Source organism: Chiloscyllium plagiosum, unplaced genomic scaffold (genome assembly GCF_037043375.1).
Source record: "Chiloscyllium plagiosum isolate Xiang-an unplaced genomic scaffold, Cpla_swu_hap1 HiC_scaffold_13, whole genome shotgun sequence".
Lineage (NCBI taxonomy): Eukaryota > Metazoa > Chordata > Chondrichthyes > Orectolobiformes > Hemiscylliidae > Chiloscyllium > Chiloscyllium plagiosum.
Window position 1 is genome coordinate 1,632,576 of NW_028270151.1, and position 17,706 is coordinate 1,650,281.

The window sequence follows — 17,706 nt, forward strand, 5'->3', positions numbered from 1 at the left end:
AGTCTTATGTTACAGACTTTTAATTTAGAAATTGTACATGTGGGTCATAAAAATGTGATAGCAGATGAGTTATCATGGATTTAAGGGAAAAAGTACAGATAAGATTGGACAGATTCCAATGTTTTATAAAAAAATGTGTGCAGACTTTAATATGAACTTAGATTAATGACTTATGTATTTCTTTGTAATGAGATTAATAATTAGAGAAAAACACATCTTTTCATTATGATGGTTCATTTTTTTTTCTTAAGGGTGAGGTGTTATGAAGTTGAAGGCATGGATTGTATCTTTAAGAGAGAGTGAACTGTTTTGAACTAAGAGCTGACAAACACCTATGCTATCACTAGATGGCAGTCTCAGAGTGTACTGGAAAATTTAAAATATGTTACATTTGGCTGTGAAATGGATACCTGAGTCAGTTGCTGTTTTGATAACAATTCAAATTTAACTATTTTAAATTATGCCCCAGGATATGAAAAACAAATTGAGTTTGAATTTATTGTTTTGCTAACATTGAACCAATGAGATGATCTGAGGTTGAGGATATAAAAATGCAGGCATACTGAAAATTGGAGACAGAGCAACTGCCATCAAGACAGATCCAAGAAATTAGGAAACACTCTTATCAAAGATACCTTCTCATATGAATCATACTTGCAGTAAAAAGAAAGACAATGACCCAGGGAGATCTTCAGCCGGAAGAAGTCAGTCACCGAAGACAATGTCCGCTGTGTGGTTTTAAAATTAAATTGATGTAATTTTAATAAGGGTTTTATTGGAACAGCATATTGTTGTAGAGTTGGAAGCAGGTAATAAGCAGTTAACAGAAAGGAGTTGTGAGTAGCTGTTGTTTAAGAGTTCACTTTTCAAGTTAAAGAACACATTGATATTATTTCCTTTAAATAGTAGAATTTGGGAGTTCTCTGTCACTCATATTTTAACAGATTAGCAGGTGAGGTGAACTTTTCTGAGTGTTTGCGTTAATTAACAAAAGGGTTCACAACTATGTCATAACATTATGTAATTTGAAATCTAGCATAATTTGTAGATGCAATATTGCACTGAGGTGAATAGTTTGAAGATCAAGTGAGGACTGAATGTCTTTTTTTTTCTCTGGTGACAATCTGCCTAATTACCAGCTGAAAATTATATCTATTTCTTAATACATATTATCCACAACAAAGATCCTCAATGTTGTGCACCAATGTGCCTTATATTTCATTGGAAAAAAATGTACCTTGCAAGTACAGTTATCACCACGTAATAGTGAAAACAAAGTTTTCTTTCTGCATTTTTCTTGAGTGGTCTGCAGCTTTTGACATGATTGACAACACATCCTCCACTGCACGGCTATCACAGCATAGAATGAAGCAGGTGGCAGCTTAAAAACTCTGAAATTCAGACATTTTCCTGTGATGTATTAGTATTGTTACCAGTGGTAGGAAATCCTTTCAAAGCCAGGTTTAGTGATCCCTATCAAATTGTGAAAAAGTTGAGTCAGGTAAACTATCTGGTAAAGATGCTGGATAGGAAAAAAACTGTATCAGGTATGTCCTGTGAATATGTTGAAACTTTATTATAATAGAGACAAGGAACTGTAAAAACAGGCATTAGTCATTGTTGTGGAGTTTGATGTGCCACAAAATATATTAAAGAATGAGGAAGTCCTTGAAGAGTGGGATAGGTTAGTAAACTATCTGTCTCAGGAGCAAAGAACAAAGCTGAAAGGTTTGTTGCAGCAGTATACGGACATATACAGGAATAAGATGAGGAGGACTAATGCTATTGTGCATGAGGTAGATGTAGGGAATGCTGTTCCAATAAAAAAAATCCTTACAGACTTAATCCTTTCAAAGCCACACAGGGCCAGATGGAAGTGGGTGCAATGCTCAATGAAGATATCATCGAACCGAGTCAGACGAGTTGAGTTCACCGATCGTGTTAGTTCCCAAAAATGATGGGACTCAACAATTTTGTGTGGACTCTTGGAATGTCAAGGTCAGAACAAAATCGGGCTCATACCCAATACCAAGATTGGAGGACCGTATAGAGAAAGTTAGACAAGCCACTTACATCACAATGTTGGACTTAATGCATGGTTATTGGCAGGTACCTTTATCAGAGAAAGCAAAGGAAATTTCTGCATTTGTATCCACAAATGGGCTATATCAATTCAAAGTGATGCCCTTTGGAATAAAGAATGCACCCACCACATTCCAAAGACTCTTGAATAGAGTTGTGGCTGGATTAACAAATAGTGCAGTTTATCTGAATGATGTAATGATCTTTAGTGAGTCATGGATAGATCACATGATACAGTTGGCAGAGCTCTTTGAACGATTAAGAGAAATAAAACTGGTAATAAACTTAAAGTAAACAGATTTTACAAGGAAGAGATGACATTCTTGGGTCATAACATCGGTCACGGAATGTTGCCCCCAAAGGAATGCAAAGATGAAGGCCATTGAGGAATTTCCATGACCAACCTTGAAGAAAGAGATGCTTCGCTTCTTGGGACTAAGCGGATTCTACCAGAAGTTTGCTCCAAACCTCAGCAGTGTAGTGGCACCACCAACAGATTAACTGAAGAAGAATATAAAATGTTGGTGGACAGAACAATGCCAGGAGGCATTTGACAATTTAAAAGCAATATTAACTACCACACCAGTTTTAGCTACACCAAACATTTTGAAATATTTTAAAGTTTCAATCGATGCTAGCGATATGGGAATTGAAGCGGGTGCAAGATGATGATGATGGAATTGAATGGCCAGTTGGTTACTTTTCAAAGACACTCATCACCCACCAGAGAAAATACTCTACCACCTAACAGGAATTATTCAGCTTGGTACTAGCCTCATAATATTTTAATGTTTATGTCATGTACAACGTGTCAGAGACAGGTGTGTACACGGATCACAATCCTCTTACATTTTTGAAACAATTTAAAGACAAGAATATGAGACAATTTTGTTGGAGTCTTGTGTTACAGACTTATAATTTACAAATCATACATGTTGTGGATCATAAGAATGTTACAGCAGATGCGCTATCGCAGATTTAACAGATAAAGTATAGATAAGATTGAACAGATACCAATGTTTTATATATATATGTTAGTATGAATGTAGATTAATGTCCTATGTATTTCATGGTAATAGGGTTAAGAACTAGAAAAGAAAAAGCCAACTTTGTATTATCATGGTTATGAAGTCGAAGGTGTGTACTGTACCTTTAAGAGAAAGTGAATGCTGAAAGTTGGCATACATCCAGTCACAGTGTGCTGGAAAATGGAAAGATGTAACATTTGGCTGCAACCTAGATACCTCAGTTGTTATTTTACAGCAGCTTGAATTTAACCAATCAGTTTTAATTTTGCCCCAAGATACTAAAACCCAACTGAATTTGAGTTTTACTGTTTTGACAACATTGAACCAATGCATTGATCCAATGTTTGGTAATTAAAAAAGCAGGCATTTTGGACAGTTAGCCCGAAAGAGCACCAACTGCCCTCGAAAGACTGCTATTCACCACACTCTCTGTCAAAGGTATCTTTTTCACATGAAACATCTTTGCAGCAGAAGGCCAAAGATGACCCAGAGGAAGATCCACATCAGAGACAACAGCTGTTCTCTGGTTTCAAAAATTAAGTTTAATAACAAAGAAAATTTACAGCCCAGGAACACACCCTTCGGCCCTCCAAGCCTGTGCCAATCCAAATCCACTGTCTAAATCTGTCGCCCAATTCCTAAGCATCTGTATCCCTCTGTTCCCCACCTACTCATGCATCTGTTCAGACGCATCTGAAATGAATCTACCGTGTCTGCCATCTCTGCTGGCAACACGTTCCAGGCACCTACCATTCTCTGTGTGAAGTACTTGCCGCGTGTATCCCCTTAAACATTTCACCACTCACCTTGAATGTGACCTCTCGTTATTGAATCCTTCACCCTGGGCAAAAGCTTATCTCTATTTACCCTGTCTATACCCTTCATGATTTTATAGATCTCAATCAGGTCCCCCCTCAATCTCCTTTTAATGAAAACAATCCTAACCTACTCAACCTCTCTTCATAGCTAGCACCTTCTATAACAGGCAACATCCTCATAAACCTTCTCTGCATCCTTTCAAAAGCGTCCACATCGATTTGATATGTAACCAGAACTGTAGACAGTATTTTAAATGCGGCCAAACCAAAGCCTTGCACGATTTTAACATGACCTGCCAGCTCTTATACTCAATACCCCATCCGATGAAGGCAAGCATACCATATACCTTCTTGACCACTCTATCCACCTGTGTAGCAACCTTCAGGGTACAATGGACCTGAACTCCCAGATCTCTATGCTCATCAACTTTTTCCAAGGTTCTTCCATTTACTGTATAGTTCACTCTATAATTAAACTTCTCAAAATGCATCACCTCACATTTGCCTGGATTGAACTGCTACTTCTCCGCCCAACTCTCCAGTCTATCTATATTCTCCTGTATTCTTTGACAGTCCTCTAAGTTTTCTGCTACCCTACCAAGTTGTTGTAAACTTAATAGGGACTTTATTGTATCCAGTTTATTGTTACAGAGTGGGACTGGATAACAAATCTTTCAGAGAACGGAGGCTTAGAGTTGTAAATATTTGTTTAATGTTCATTTTTAGCATTAAAGAACAAAATAAATATTTGGTAAATAATGGAATTTGGGTAGTTCTTTGTCACTCATACTTTACAGATTACGAGGCGAGGTGAGCTTTTCTGTGTGTTTGGTTTAATTGTCAGAAGGGGTTACTGTTGTGTTATAACAATGGAAGTTGTGTTATAACAATGGGTTTGGAAGGTACTGTCTGATGATATCAGGTGAATTTCTGCAATGCATCTTGGGTGCAACTGAGTGTCAGTGGTGGAGGGCCGGGATGCTTGTGGATGTGATGCCAATCAAACAGGCTGCTTTATTCTGGATGGTGTCAAGCTTCTTGAGTATCATTGGAGCTGCACCCATCCAGGCAGGTGCAGAGTAATCCATCACTCCTGGCTTGTGCCTTATGGATGATGGCCAGACTTTGGAGAGTCAGGAAGTGAGTTACACCCTCTAACCTGCTCTTGTAGCCAGTGTTTATATGGTGAATCCACTCAAGTCTTTTGTGTTAATAGTAGGAGAATCATAATAGTTGAATTAGTGAGGTCACTTTTGGAATACTGTATACAATTCTGGTCATCCTGCTGGAGGAAGGATATTATTAAACTAGAAATGGTTCAGAAACAATTGACAAGGATGCTGCCAAGACTGGAGGGTTTGGGCTATAGGTAAAGGCTGGATAGACTCTGTGTTTTGTCCCCTGAAGCATAGAAGGGTGAGGGGTGACCTTGTAGAGGCTTATAAAATCAAGATGTGCATAGATAAGGTAAATAGCAAAGGGTGGGAGAGTCCAAAACTGGAAGGCATAGGTTTAAGGTGAGAGGGGAAAGATTTAAGTGACCTGAGGGCCTATTTTTTCCAGAGAGGGTGGTGCATAAATGGAATGAACTTCCAGAAGAAGTGGTAGAGTCAAGTAGAGACATTGACAAGTACAGCATAGAATAGGCCCTTTGGCTCATGATGTTGTGCCGAGGGTTAATCCTAATGTAAAATAAAATAACCTAACCTACGCAGCCCTCAATTCATTGCTGTCCATGTGCATGTCCAGCAGTCACTTAAATGTCCCCAATGACTCTGCTTCCACCACCACAGCTGGCAACGGAACCCATGCATTCACAACTCTCTGTATAAAGAACAATAACATTTAAAAGGCATTTGGACAGGTACATGAATAGGAAAGGCATTGAGATACACAGGATAAATGCAGGGAAACCTGGTAGGCATGGATCTGTTTCTATGCAATATGACTCTATGAATGTCAAAGGACTGTGATTAGATTGCCTCTTATTGGAAATGATCATTGCTTGGCATTTATTTGGCATGAATACTACTTGCCAGTTGATAGTCCAAGTCTGGATATTAATCAGATCTAGATGCATTTGAACATGTGCTACTTCAGTTTCTGAGGCATCGTGAGTTGCACTGAACATTATGTTTGCCAGCAGTTACACACCCAATTCAATCTTGAAATGGAGGGAAAGTCACTGATGAAGCAGCTGAAGATCATTGGGCTGAGGACACTACCTAAGGAACTCTTAGAGAGGTCCTGGAATTGAGACGACTGACCTCCTATAACCACATCTTACAATGTGCCAGGTGTAACCTCTAAGCAGCAAGGTTTGACCCCCACCCCACGCCTGATTCCAATTTTGGTAGGACTCCTTGATGCCACACTCAGACATGCAGTCTTGATGTCATCACAACTCTGGAGTTCAGCTCTTTTGTCCATATTTGAACCCAGTCTGTCATGAGGTCAGGAGTTGAGTTGCCTTGGTGGTATCCAAACAGGGTGTCACTGAGCAGGTTATTGCTGATCAGAAACTGTTTGGTAGCACTGTTGATGACACACTCCAGCACTTTATTGATTGAGAGTAGATCGATGTCGGCAGGGGCGGGGGGGGGGGGGGGGGAGAGACATAATTAGCCGGGTTGGATTTGTCCTGCTTTTTGAGAACAGGATATATCTGGGCAATTTTTCTTATTGTTGAGGAGATGCCAGTATTGTAACCGTACTGGAGCAACTTGGCTAGGGAAGAAGCAAGTTCTGGAGCACAAGTCTTCAGTACTATTGCTGGAATATTGTCAGGATGCATAGACTTTGCAGTATCGAGAGCCTCCAAGTATTTTTTGTTATCGCATGGAGTGAATCGAATTGACTGAAGTCTGGTATTTGTGATGCTGGGGACCACTGGAGGAGACTGAGATGGATCAATCAATCAGCATTTCTCTGGCTGAAGATTGCTGTGAATACTCTAGCTTTATCGTTTGCACTGATGTGTTGGGCTATTGCATTGAGGATGGGGATATTTGTACAGCCTCCTTCTCCAGTGAGTTGTTTTAATTTTCCACCCCCATTCATGACTGGATGTGGCAGGACTGCAGAGCTTAGATCCGATCCTTTGGTTACAGAATCACATAGCTCTGCCTATCACTTGCTGCTTATGCTGTTTGGAATACAAGTGGCCCCATTCGGTAGCTTCACCAGGTTGACACCTCATCCTCAGGTACACCTGGTACTACTTCTGGCATTCCCTTCTCCACTCTCCATTGATCAAGGGTTAATTTCCTGACTTGATGGTAATGGTTGAGTGAAGGATATAAGACCATAAGACACAGGAGTAGAAATTAGGCCATGCAGCCCATCGTATCCACTCCACTATTCAATCATGGCTGATAAGTTTCTCAAGCCCAGTCTCCTGCTCTCTCCCATACCCTTAATCCCAAGAACCTATCTCAGTCTTAAATATACTCAATGATGTGGCCTCCACAGCCTTCTGTGGCAATGAATTCCATAGATTCACTACTCTCTAGCTGAAGAAATTTCTACTTATTGCCATTCTAAAAGGTCTTCCCTTAGTTCAAAAGCTGTGCCCTCGGGTCCTAGTCTCCCATACAAATGGAAACATCTTCTCAACATCTACCCCATCCAGGCCACTTATGTTTCAATTAGATCCCCCGTCATCCAGAGTCCTCAAACATTCGTCATATGTTAAGCTTTTCATTCCTGGGACCATTCTCATGAACCTTCTCTGATCATGCTCCAGGGCCAGTATATCCTTGCTGAGATATGGGGCCAAAACTGCGCACAATATTCCAAATGTGGTCTGACCAGATATGCCAGGCCATTGGGTTGCAGATTGTGCTGAAGTACAATTTTGCTCGTGTTGATGGTCCACAGGACCTCATGGATGCCTGGTCTTGAGTTGCTAGATCTGTTCAAAGTCTGTCACATTTGGTGATGGTGCCACACAATACAATGGAGGTCATTCTCAATGTGAAGTGCTTTTGTCTCCATAAGGATTGTGCGGTGGTTAGACTTAACAATACTGTCATGGACAGAAACATCTGTAGCAGATTATTTTTCCCTCACCACCAGCTGTAGACCCAGTCTAGCAGATGTGTCCTTTAGGACCTGATCAGCTCAATCAGTAGTACTGCTGCCAAGCCACACTTGGTGGACAGTGAAACCCTCCACCTAAGGTACATTTTGCACCCATGCCACCCTCAGTGCTTCCCTCAAGTACTGTTCAACATAAAAGGCTACTGATTCATTGGTCAAGGGAATATGGTACATGGTAATCAGCAGGACATTGCCTTGCCCACATTTAATCTAAAACCATGAGGTTTTTCATGGCATCCAGAGTCAATGCTGAAGAATCTCGGAGCAATGTCCCCCTGACTATTTACCACCGCCACACCTGCGCTGGGTCTGCACAGGACACATCCAGAGTTGGTGATGGTAGTATCTGAGACATAGTCATACTCTCAGGATAATGGCTGACAGACAATACCAAACTGCTGCTTGACTAATCTGTAAGACAGGAAAAAGTGAGGACTGCAGATGCTGGAGATCAGAGTCCAAGAGTGTGGTGCGAGAAAAGCACAGGTCAGGCAGCATCCAAAGAGGAGAATTCACATTGAGCATTAGCCCTTCATCAGGAACATAGAACATGACAGCGCAGTACAGGCCCTTCGGCCCTCGATGTTGCGCCGACCTGTCATACCAATCTGAAGCCCATCTAACCAACACTATTCCATGTACGTCCATATGCTTGTCCAATGACGACTTAAATGTACTAAAAGTTGGCAAATCTACTACCATTGCAGGCAAAGCATTCCATACCCTTACTACTCTCTGAGTAAAGAAACTACCTCTGACATCTGTCTTATACCTATCACCCCTCAATTTAAAGCTATGCCCCCTCGTGCTCGCCGTCACCATTCTCGGAAAAAGACTCTCCCTGTCCACCCTATCGAATCCTCTGATTATCTTATATGTCTCTATTAAGTCACCTCTCAACCTTCTTCTCTCCAACGAAAACAGCCTCAAGGCCCTCAGCCTTTCCTCGTAAGACCTTCCCTCCATACCAGGCAACATCATAGTAAATCTCCTCTGCACCCTTTCCAAAGCTTCCACATCCTTCTTATAATGTGGTGACCAGAACTGCACACAATACTCCAAGTGCAGCCGCACCAGAGGTTTGTACAGCTATAGCATAACCTCATGGTTCTGGAACTCGATCCCTCTATTAATAAAAACTAAAAGCCTGTATGCCTTCTTAACAACCCTGTCAATCTGGGTGGCAACTTTCAAGGATCTGTGTACATGGACACTGAGATATCTCTGCTCATCTACACTACCAAAAATCTTACCATTAGCCCAGTACTTTGCTTTCCGGTTACTCTGACCAAAGTGAATCACCTCACATTTGTCTACGTTAAACTCCATTTGCCATCTCTCAGCCCAGCTCTGCAGCTTATCTATGTCTCTCTGTAATCTACAACATCCTTCATCACTATCCACAACTCCACCGACCTTCGTGCCATCTGCAAATTTACTAACCCAATCTTCACAATAAGATTTGTGAAGCACGATCTACCCTTCACAAAACCGTGCTCATCTACTTCCAAGTCTAACATCTGGCTGGGCTCATTACCCAGTACCAAATCTAATGTGGCTTTGCCCCTTGTTGGCCTGTCTACATATTGTGTCAGAAAGCCCTCATGCACACACTGGACAAAAACTACTGTACTCGTACTACAGTGTTCCCAGTCAATATTTGGAAAGTTGAAGTCCCCCATGACAACTACCCTGTGTCTCTCACTCCTATCGAGAATCATCTTTGCTATCCTTTCCTCTACATCTCTGGAACTATTCGGAGGCCTATAGAAAACTCCCAACAGGGTGACCTCTCCTTTCCTGTTTCTAACTTCAGCCCATACTACCTCAGTTGACGAGTCCCCAAACTTCCTTTCTGCAACTGTAATACTGTCCTTGACCAACAATGCCACACCTCCCCCTCTTTTACCATTTACTCTGTTCTTAGTGAAACATCTAAACCCTGGAACCTGCAACAACCATTCCTGTCCCTGCTCTAACCATGTCTCCGAAATGGCCACATCGAAGTCCCAGGTACCAACCCATGCTGCAAGTTCACCCACCTTATTCTGGATGCTCTTGGCGATGAAGTAGACACACTTCAAACCAACCTCTTGCTTGCCGGTGGCATCTTGCGTCCCTGAAACTTGATTTCAGACCTCCCCACTCTCAACCTTTTCCATACTCAAACTATAATTTTGGTTCCCATCCCCCTGCTGGATTAGTTTAAACCCACCCCATAGTCTTAGCGAATTTCCCCCACAGGATATTGGTACCCCTCTGGTTCAGATGAAGACCAGCCTGCTTGTAGAGGTCCCACCTACCCCAGAAAGTGCTCCAATTATCCAATACCCTCTCTCCTGCAGCATCCCTGTAGCCACAAGTTCAACTCCTCGCTCTCCCTATTCCTCATCTCACTAGCATGTGGCACGGGCAACAAACCAGAAACAACTCTGTATGTCGTAGCTCTAAGCTTCCATCCTAGCTCCCTGAATATCTGCCTTAAATCCCCATCTCTCTCGTTGGTACCTATGAGGACCACGACTTGGGGCTGCTCCCCCTTAAGGATCCCAAAAACATGATTAGAGACATCAGAAACCCTGGCACCTGGGAGGCAACACACCAACCGTGAGTCTCTCTCATCTCCACAGAACCTATCTGTCCCCCTAACTATGGAGTCCCCAATGACTACTGCTCTGCTCCTCTTCCCCCTTCCCTTTTGAGCAGCAGGGACAGACACTGTGCCAGAGACCTGCGCCCCACTGCTTTCCCCTGATAAGTCATCCCCCCCAACAGTATCCAAAACGGTATACTTATTGTTGAGGGGAATGACCACAGGGTATCCCTGCACTGCCTGCCGGTTCCCTTTCCGTCCTCTGACGGTAACTCATCTGCCTTTTATTGTACCTTAGGAGTGACCATCTCCCTGTAACACCTCTCAATAACCCCCTCTGCCTCCCAAATGATCTGAAGTTCATCCAGCTCCACCTCCAGTTCCCTAACGCGGTTTTCGAGGAGCTGGAGATGGGTGCATTTCCTGTAGATGTAGTCAGCAGGGACGCGAGTGGTGACCCTTACCTCCCACATTCTGCAGGAGGAACGTTCAACTGCCCTAACCTCATTCCCACTATTCTAAATTTCCAAAGAGACTGTTGAAAAATAAGGAATAAAAAATAAACTCATTACCTTACCACTCTGGTGCACAGAATCTTTTTTTTGGGTTAGAGGAGGAGGATGGGTGGGAAACACTACCCGAGTAGTGTTTCGGGTAATGCAACCACACAAATATATGTCTTCCCAGAAGTCCTTTGCTCCTCCCTCGCACCTCTCAGCTAATAGAGGCCCGACTCCTGAGGTAAGTCCCTTTTAATGGGGGAAAACGCACCCTTCCCGACAGCCCTCGCTTCACCACTCCTTCTCTCCTTGCCATTCTGGCAAAATACTAATGAAAGGGTGGCTCAAGGGGACTGAGAGATAAATGGGAGGAGGGTGGGGTTAGGGGGAAAACAGCTGGGAATGTGATAGGTAGGTGAAGGTGATAGGTTGGCGAGGAAGGGGGAGTGAATAGGTGGGAAGGAAAATGGACAGCTAGGACAGTTCAGGAGGGTGGTGCTGCGTTGTAAGGTTGGATCTGGGATAAGCCACCTGACGTCTGGAGGCTTCTATCTTGGGACCTTCCAACCACATGGGAACAATGTGGATTTCACCAGTTTCCTCATTTCCCCTCCCCCCACCTTATCTCAGATCCAACCTTCCAACTCAGCACCACCTTCCTGAACTGTTCTATCTGTCCATCTTCCTTCCCATCTATCTGCTCCACCCTCCTCACCAATCTATCACCTTCATTGACCTATGACATTCCCTGCTACCTCCCCCCCCCCCCCCCCCCCCCCCAAGCCCCATCCATCTCCCATTTATTTCTCAGCTGTCTTGGTCCCTCACCATATTCCTGATGAAGGGCTTATGCTTGAAATGTTGATACTCCTTCTCCCTGGATGCTGCCTAATCTGTAAGATACCTCTCCCAAGTTTGGCACTAGCCCCTAGATATTAGTCAGGAGTACTTTGCAGGGTGGACAGGGCTGTTCCTGTATTTCTGCTGCCTAGGTTGATGCCAGATTGTTCATCCAGTTTCATTCTTTGAAGCAACTGAAACAATCGAGTGGTTTGCTCGGTCATTTCAAAGTGCAATGAGGAGTTAACCACATTGCTGTGGGTCTAGAATTACATGTAGGCCAGACCAGTGAGAGTAGTAGATTTCCATCCTTCAAGGACATTAATGAGCCAGATAGGTTGTCCTGACAATAGTTTCATGGTCAATTTTAATTACAGGTTTTTTTTATTGATTTCAAGTTCTACCATCTACTGTGGCAGGATTCAGACTAGAGTCCCCAGAACATTAGTTGAGTTTCTAGGTTAACAGTTCAGAATGGGAACATGGAATTTATGTGGAAAGGTAGACAGGGAATGTGTTTGGAGTGGGGTTGGGGGGGGGGGGGGGGGGGGGTGGTTGCATAGTGAAGGTAGAATATGCTTTCGAAGTGTGACAGGCTGCAAACTGAGTAGAGAATTACCCATATGTTATTGCTAAGTTAAAAATCACAACACCAGGTTATAGTCTAACAGGTTTAATTGGAAGCACACTAGCTTTCTGAGCGTCGGTCCTTCATCAACCACCTGATGAAAGCTAGTGCTTCCAAATAAACCTGTTGAACTATAACCTGGTGTTGTGTGATTTTTAACTTTGTACACCCCAGTCCAACACCGGCATCTCCAAATCATGACATATTATTGCATAATTTAAAGTCAGACTCTTGGTAAGTATTAGGGAACAAAGCAATAATTCCTACTATCCAAGGGTACATAAGAACATAGGAAACAGGAGGAGGAGGTCACCTGGCTCATCAAGCCTGCTCCGCCATTCAATGAAATCATGGTTGGTTTTTTCGTTTGGTTCAAAAATCTATCTTTACTTTAAAAACATTTAACAAGGTAGCCTCAACTGCTTCACTGGGCAAGGAATTTAAAAGATTCACAACACTTTGGGAGAAGTTCCTCCTCAACTCAGTCTTAAATCTGCTCCCTCTTATTTTGAGGTGATGCCCCCTAATTTCCAACACCGAGCCCACACTCTGCAGTAACTTTGTCATAAATGTACACTTTGTAATATCCTGTTCATATTATCAGATCATGATGAAACACAACATGGAACAATATGTTAATATCAGAAAACAATGAACCCTATCGCAGCAGAGGGTTAATGAATTAGAAGGCCTATCAGTCTGTTGATTGCTCTACCTCTCTAACTGGAGTTACCGACATTCACTACTCTTCACTGTCCTTTCATGTGCTCTCCACACCAGTTGCAATCTTAGGTGGGGAATGATGCAAGTCTCATATAACTTGGTATGGAGCAAAGGGATCAGTGATTTGTGTCTCATGAATCATTTTGCTTTTTATGCTCCACATGCACCTTGTCAGGGCCAGCCAAAACCTTTTCCTCACGCCTCCCTCTGATAAAATATGAAAGAAGTAATAGCTAAAAAGAACCTCCATATTTACAAGACTCCATTTTGTATTAATAAATTGACCTTTAAAAAAGGCTAAGTTAGGTGACCATGAGAATGAATGAATCCTGGCACAGATTAACAGCTGTCCTGTTTCTCAAACAGTTGCCATAACAGGTGCTATGAAACCATGACACAATGAGCAGGCCAAAATAGATTCCCTTGCTACTGACGTACATAATCCTAAATAGTTTGTTTAACATGTGTGAAAGAATCCTAGGAGAAGTAGCAGCACTATTCCTTATCTCATTCCCATACATTTACACAAATAACGGAAAACATCAGCGGCTTTGTTTAACAATACTAAATTAATTATCTAATAAGAACCTAATTAATAAAGAAACATTATATGGTGAGAAATAGAGAAAATAAGGTAATAGTGCACACCAAGGGTATAAATGATGCTGTCTCTTTACTACGTTTTAGAGATCAGTTATTAGCATATACAGGGTCCGAGAATTTCTAAGTTTACATCTGGTGCCATGACTCGCTATTCCAATATAGGGAGTGTTTCTCTCGGCTGAGTCAATAGTAGATTATTTGATTCAGACTCAACGCTGTGATAAGGATCCCTTTAGGTTGTTTTTAACTTTCTGACTGCTCCTTGGATCCAAACAGATGATCTACCCTTCGCCTAGTGGGACTAGCACCTTGAAGGAATAGACTGAAAGCATAAGGTAGGAATTTTTTTGCCGTGGTGTTTGGACTTATTTTCAGGTTTACCTTGGGTCAATGTGTTTTTTTGATTTGGCCAGTGTCAATTTTAGGTTTTGTTTTGATTTGGCTGGTAATTATTTTAGTTTGTTTCTTTTTGATTTAGCCAGTGGCAATTTCAGTTTGACAGTTATGGGTCAGTCTTTAGATATGGCAGGGAGAGGTACTCTTCTTCAGAGTATGTGTGAGAAACTTTCTGATCAGAAAAATTATTTATAGGGTTTAGATGCCCCTCAGAAATTGGACATTTGGTAAATTCTTTGTGACAATCAACATGGTTTGGTCATGGGCAGGTCATGTCTCACAAACCTGATTGAGTTTTTGAGGTGACCAAGCATGTAGATGAGGGTAGGACAGTTGACGTGGTATACATGGACTTCAATAAAACCTTTGATAAGGTTCCACAGGGTAGGCTGTTGGAGAAAATGCAGAGACATGGGATTGAGGGTGGATTAGAAACTGGCTTTCTGAAAGAAGGCAGCGAGTGATGGTTGATGGAAAATATTCAGCCTGGAGTCCGTTTACTAGTGGAGTGCCACAAGGATCTGTTTTGGGACCACTGCTGTTTGTCATTTTTATAAATGACTTTGACACAGGCATAGGCGGATGGGTTAGTAAATTTCAGATGACACTAAAGTTGGAGGAGTAGTGGACAGTGTGGAAGAATGTTGCAGGTTGCAGGGGGACTTGGATAAACTGAGGGGTGAGGGGTGGCAAATGGAGTTCAATGCAGCTAATTGTGAGGTGGTGCACTTTGGGAAGAATAACACGAAGGCAGAGTATTGGGTCAACAGAAAGATTCTTGGTAGTGTGGATGTGCAGAGGGATCTTAGAGTCCATGAAAGTTGCCACCCAGATTGATAGTGCTGTTAAGAAGGTATACAGTGTATTAGATTTCATTGGTAGAGGGATTGAGTTCCGGAGCCACAATATTATTCTGCAACTATACAAAACTCTGGTGCGGCCACACTTGGAATATTGTACACAATTCTGGTTGCTGTAATTCGGGAAGGATGTGAAAGCATTGGAAAATGTGCAGAGGTGATTTACCAGGATGTTGCCTGGTCTGGAGGGAAGGTCTTATGAGGAAACGCTGAGAGATTTGGGTCTGTTCTCATTGGAAAGAAGGAGACTAAGAGGTGATTTGATAGAGACATACAAGATGATCAGAGGATTAGATAGGGTAGACGGTGAAAGTCCTCTTCCTAGGATGATGATGTCAGCTTGTACGAGGAGGCATAACTACAAATTGAGGGGTGATAGATTTAAGACAGATGTCAGAGGCAGATTCTTTACTCAGAGTGGTAAGGGTGTGGAATGCCCTACCTGCCAATGTAGTTAACTCAACCACATTAGGGAGATTTAAACAATCCTTAGATAAGCACATGGATGATTCTGGGATAGTGTAGGGGGACGAGCTGAGAATAATTCACAAGTCGGCGCAACATCAAGGGCCGAAGGGCAATTTTTGCACTGTATTGTTCTATGTTCTCGGAATTGGGCAACTTGGTAAATTGTAAACTCCCCGGAAGACAGTGTTGAGTGGGGTCCCGCAGGGCTCTGCTCTTGGGCCTCTGCTCTTTGTAGTTTTTATAAATGACTTGGATGAGTAGGTTGAGGGATGGGTTAGTAAATTTCCAGATGACACAAAAGTTGGAGGTGTTGTTGATAGTATTGAGGGCTATTGCAGGCTGCAGCGCGACATAGACAGGATGCAGAGTTGGGCTGAGAAATGGCAGATGGAGTTCAACCTGGATAAATGTGAAGTGATGCATTTTGGAAGGTCGAACTCGAATGCTGAATATAGGATGAAAGACAGGATTCTTGGCAGTGTGGAGGAACAGAGGGATCTGAGTGTGAAAGTACATAGATCTCTCAAAGTTCCCAAGTAGATAGCGCTACTAAGAAAGCATATGGTGTTTTGGCTTTCATTAACAGGGGGATCGAGTTTAAGAGCCGCGAGGTTTTGCTGCAGCTCTACAAGTCCCTGGTGAAACCACACTTGGAATATTGTCTCCAGTTCTGGTCGCCCCACTATAGGAAATATACAGAGGCTTTGGAGAGGGTGCAAAAGAGATTTAACAGTATGCTGCCTGGACTGGAGAGCTTGCCTTATGAAGAAAGATTGAATAAGCGCAGACTTTTCTCTCTGGAGAGAAGGAGGAAGAGAGGAGCCCTGATCGTGGTGTACAAGATAATGGGTGAAATAGATAGAATCAATAGACAGAGACTTTTCCCCAGGGCAGAATTGACTAGTACAAGAAGTCATAGTTTTAAGATATTAGGAGGAAGTATAAAGGAGATGTCAGAGGTAGGTTCTTTACACAGAGTTGTGAATGCATGGAATGCGTTGCCAGCGGCGGTGGTGGAAGCAGAGTTATTTAAGCGACTGCTGGACATGCACATGGATAAGTTAGTTGAGGGGTGCATAGGTTAAGTTACTATATTTTACATTAGGATCAAGTCTCGGCACAACATCGTGGGCCTAAGGGCCTGTTCTGTGCTGTACTTTTCTATGTTCTATGTATACAAATTAAAGGACATCCAGTTTGATTAATTGAACGATTGTGATAGTGTGCATGTGTGTGAGAGAAAGAGACATCTTACAATTGAATGGGGAACTGGTTCCAAAACTATGACTTAGTCAACAAATGGGTTAAATGGACACAGGTTACTGAGAACCCATTTCCATCTAATGGCATATTTAGTTACGATCGCTTAAAACAATTGGCAGAAATTGTGAAAACTTTGAATAGGAAAAGGAAACCAAAAGAGATAGGGAAAGAGAGACTTATACAGGCTTTTTGTTCTGCTTTCACTGACCTAAGTGTTAACTCTTTGTGGTCTGTATGAATGTTCTTTTGTTCATTGGTGGTTACATGTGGCCTTACGTAATCTTTGTTTTGTTTGTCCCCTGGAACTCTAGATCCAGGATGGTTTTAAGTCTGCAATGGCGGGTTATCAGCAGATTTGTAGCTCAGGTTGAGGTTCTGGATGTAGGTTTACTCGCTGAAATGAAGCACTGGTGGTGTAACCCACTTTCTATTTATGCATTTGGGATTCCTTGGGTTGGTCATGTAATTTCCTGTAGTGGTATCATTCCAATGGTAATTTAATTTGCTGTTCTTTTTCTCAGGGGGTGATAAATGGGATCCAAGTCAATGTGGCTAGTTTTCTGCCTGCTTGTCCAATGTAGTGTTTGTTACAGTGCTTGCACGGTATTTTGTAAATTACATTAGTTTTGTTCGTTGTCTGTGTAGGGTCTTTCAAGTTCATTAGCTGCTGTTTTAGTGTGTTGGTGGGTTTTGTGGGCTACCATGATGCCAAGGGGTCTGAGTAGTCTGGCAGTCATTTCCGAGATGTCTTTGATATAGGGGAGAGTGGCGAGGATTTCTGGATTTGTTTTGTCTGCTTGTTT

General features: G+C 42.4%; 1 protein-coding gene and 1 long non-coding RNA gene across 3 annotated transcripts in view; one reads left to right on the top strand and one right to left on the bottom strand.

The window, feature by feature from the left end:
• Positions 1-17,706, bottom strand: part of LOC148148224 (uncharacterized) — a 34,465-nt gene that overhangs the window by 6,814 nt on the left and 9,945 nt on the right. The gene's annotated exons all lie outside the window — the stretch shown is intronic.
• The window catches only part of LOC122556248 (EEF1A lysine methyltransferase 3-like), a 51,172-nt gene continuing 47,643 nt past the window's right edge, over positions 14,178-17,706 (top strand). The window contains exon 1 of one of the 2 annotated variants that reach the window (XM_043702870.2): positions 14,178-14,251. The gene's annotated coding sequence lies outside the window, so the exon portion shown is untranslated. The remainder of the gene's footprint in view (positions 14,252-17,706) is intronic. The other variant, XM_043702871.2, reaches the window with a different exon arrangement.